The sequence below is a fragment of the Rhamphochromis longiceps genome, linkage group LG1 (assembly GCF_057381845.1).
Source record: "Rhamphochromis longiceps isolate RC_006_pf linkage group LG1, R_longiceps_female_GT1.1, whole genome shotgun sequence".
Lineage (NCBI taxonomy): Eukaryota > Metazoa > Chordata > Actinopteri > Cichliformes > Cichlidae > Rhamphochromis > Rhamphochromis longiceps.
The window spans coordinates 43194350-43198230 of record NC_140557.1 but is presented as its reverse complement, the minus strand read 5'-3'; the positions used below and the strand labels follow the sequence as shown (position 1 = coordinate 43198230).

Here is a 3881-nt window from a genome sequence, read left to right as displayed (position 1 = left end):
GTTATTTTACTTATTCTAGAAAAATAGATTTTCTTTTGCTTGTAATAAATTTTAACATTCAAAAATGCTCAGAGGCAACCTTTCTAGTGCCTATTTTGGCAGCACATAGGACATAGGAAACAACAAAACCTTTTGGGCAATCAACGTCAACTACAACGTCAAATGTGAAATTGGAAGCACCAGTGAAGCGCAGTAGACAAGGACTGGACGATGAGCTGTGACGCCACACCAACATGCTAGGGCAAACAGGAAGAGATCTAGAAAAACAAAGAAAAAAAATGCACAACAGGGAGACAAACCTTGGTTACACAGTAATGGAACACAGACAGGAGAGAGAAAAGAAACTGACAATAATCACATTTATCATGGTGCTTTACTAAAGTCTAAAAACTCAGTAGCCATTTTCAGGGACAGAGTGAGGATGATGAGCATGTTACTAGAAACTGAGGTGGATGACAACAGCAGATTCACACATATAGAACAGCTATAAATGTGGTGCCAGCACAAAATCAGTGACAACATGCAAACAAACACAGCTAATCATGTAAGGAGACCACAGGGTGTTACGGAGGTAGTACCTTTTTAAGCCTCATCTTTAACATTTTAGTACCTGATGTAACATGCTGCACACATCTTCTATTAAAATCAGCTAACTGGAAAGTGGAACTGATGATGTTCAACATTCATTTAAGTGCATCTGGAAATCTGCATTACTTTAAAAACTTAGAACAAATGTTTGTTGAGACAGGTAGTAGTGGAGGGCAAATCGATCCAAATATCGATTGTATCGATGCCAAGTCGGCATCTGTATCGGATCGATACTGGCCTGGTGAGATCGATTCTTTACTTTAAGTTCTGCTTGTTTGCAATGCTGTGGTTTCGGCAAAGACAAAACAGCCAGGTCGCTGGACTCGCCGCTGCTGTGTCAGCTCCACCTCACCCCTCTTGTGTTTAGATGTTGGGCCGTCACGTGACATGGCTTAGACGCTTTGGGGGTTGTTGTTGTTTACATATTATTTATATTTTCACCAGTTTTTTTTTTGTTGTTGGGAATTTTAATTGTAATTTTTGTATTATTATTTCTCAACAGTACTTGTTTGTTTTAATTTGTTAACTGGTTTGCGTTCACTTTTTAATTAAAGATTTTTCTAAAAAAAAAAAAAAAAAGTGATAATATTAATTTTATATTAGCATTTTCTATTTAATTATTTAATCTATTTAATTATAAACTTTGTCCAAATTATGTCCTGGGTTTTAGCTATTTTAATAATAAAAAACTATAATCACAAAAAACACTTAAAGTCAAGGTAATTAATTGAGATTTAGCAATTCAATGACGCATCCACCTTATTTGTTGAAAAGTATCGGTACGAGCGATACTGGCCCGTATTTCCTTGGTATGGGATTGATACCAAAATATGCAGTATCGCACACCACTAACAGTTAGTGGTTTTATTCATAGGGATGTAGCCAAATTCCTTCGTTAGTCTGCCTGACTATCGATCCCGCTTATCAACTCTTGCAATTTTGAAACTGAAACCAGCTGATTTCAGTTCATGTGTCGTCGGAGGAAAATAGTGGCACAGCTCCAGCGTGGACATGGACATTTCTTTTATTTTTATTGCTCAAAAGTACGAGAAGTGGAGACTGCTCCAGGACAGAAACAACTCTGAACACAACTTGGGCTCTTCACAAGCATCTGCATAGACAGCATCTAAAACTAAGTTGGGTTATGTTAAAGCTGAGTAAAATGCCGACCACAGCCCAGGGCAGTGATAAAGTGAGCTGTCATTTGTGGCAAAGCCAGCCGCTGCTGAACTTCAACAGGTACCAAACTGTTTCTAAAGTAGAATCACTGTGGTGGTCGCTTTGAAGTCTCTTTGTGCTGGTTTTCATCTTTGTTTGGTGTTGCTGGCTTTGGTGTTTATACCTAAATACTAAGAGAACAATCATGTGTGTCCTGTCAATTCCTCTCTCTATTTATTCATTTGAAGATTCAAGAACGTTGAACATTAATTTCCGTAAAATATGAAAATGTAACTGCATCTGTCCTGTGAGTGCTCAGGCCTATCTTTCTGTCACAGTTCTTAATTATCCTAGCCATGAGCACAGTTTTAATCCAGACTAATTGAATAAGGCCTTCTTGAAACATTTTAGTAAAAATTATTAAGATGGATGTGACATTCACATTAATTATACCTCTGGATCAAGTTAGGCATGATTTCCATGCCTTTATTGGAATAAACTAGTTATCTTGCATTCTATCTTACAGTTCTACCTTGTTTCTGATAGTTCAGTTTCTAATTTACTCAGCGTTATAAAGTCTGGTATTTGCATAGTGCTAAACTAACACTGGATGAACTGATTGTAGAAGCCCATACTCCTAACTGCTATAGATTCAAATAGCTGTTCAAAAACTATTCTAATCAAACCAGTGAACCATATGTCTGTGTAGGTTCTTAGTCATCCAGGTCATGCACAAGGGCAACCTAGACAATATTTGGCAGGTGATTTAAATTTTTTTAAATAAATTAAAAAAAAAAATTCAATTAATGACTGAGAGCCCAGAGTATTATCACATTGTGTGAGGTCTGATCTCTCATACGTTAAGGGCCCTCTCCTCAAAGGACACATTCAGATAGATCCTTTTAAGACGAAAGAGCTAAACAAATGGGGACGAAAAATGGAGTGAAATGAGGCACGTCCAGTTCTTTTATAAGGTTACATTCTCAATACATAGTTAACTGCCACCATGTAAATGCATACAATACATCAATGTACTTTTATTATAGATTTGTATTTTGACAATAACACATACTCGTGTCCCCCAGGCTCTCTGCCTTATTATTTACAAATAATAGGCATGACTTTAAAATGCCAAGTCTTAGCCTTTCATTTGAGAATTCAGTAATATACTGTAATATATACCTAGTCCAATTAGACAGTACATGACAGTCCTAAAGGACAGAGCCCAGGGAACACAAAGATGTGGAAGTGCCCAAACAGTTACTCTCTAGGGCAGGAGTAGGGAACCTAGAACTGCAGGACACCGGCTCTCGAGGCCTGGAGTTCCCTACCCCTGCTCTAGGACGTAACTTATAGCAGAAAAGCTGATCAAGCTATGCTAAACAAATGTTTTTCCTTTAATATGGAACTTCCTTGTCTTGAAAGACTTTAAACACTGATGAAATACGTGGGTACCCTGGATGTATTAATACTCCCCATGGTAGCCCCTCTGCAAATAATTCAGTTTTGAACGTATCCTTGGTATTATTTTTAAATTATTATTAATATTCTAGCAAAAGTATCGGATGGATCCTTCATATACAGCTCGTGCCACAATGTCATGTAATACACACCAGCAAAAGGAAACAACGTTCAACAGGCAAGTCTAGGACACACACCAAGAGATGAAGTGAGGTGGCAGATTCCACATTTTCTTCATAATTTCCCATCAGATAAATATTTAGACAATAATAGTTCCCCAAGACTTACAGAAAGTATAAAATCTCTATGAAAATAGAAAAAGCATTACGATTAAAATATATATCTCAACATTTATCTTCCTTCCTAGCTCTATGTACAACGAAACATGCAAAAAACAAAAACACAATATAATTTCCTGGCATTTCAGAGAGCTGCCAGGACAATCTTGCACAATATATAGAAAGTCTCTAGCCCTTGAGGTCAGCTAGCTGATAGCTATCATGAAAAGGGAGGGCTGGTGGAAAACTAAACTAAAACAAAATGTAGTAATGAAAACCATCATGTTCACATTGCACAGAATTTTAAGCAACTGAAAGAAGTCATTCAACTTTGGATTTATTGTGAAAGTTGGGGTTATTGCTTGTTAAAGTTGACAGTTAAGCTTCATAGATCAC

The 3881-nt window shown here is 37.1% G+C and overlaps 1 protein-coding gene across 10 annotated transcripts in view; it reads right to left on the bottom strand.

The window, feature by feature from the left end:
- The window catches only part of celf1 (cugbp, Elav-like family member 1), a 58182-nt gene continuing 54301 nt past the window's right edge, over positions 1 to 3881 (bottom strand). For all 10 annotated transcript variants that reach the window (XM_085410243.1, XM_085410259.1, XM_085410234.1 and 7 more), the window contains one exon: positions 1 to 257. The gene's annotated coding sequence lies outside the window, so the exon portion shown is untranslated. The remainder of the gene's footprint in view (positions 258 to 3881) is intronic.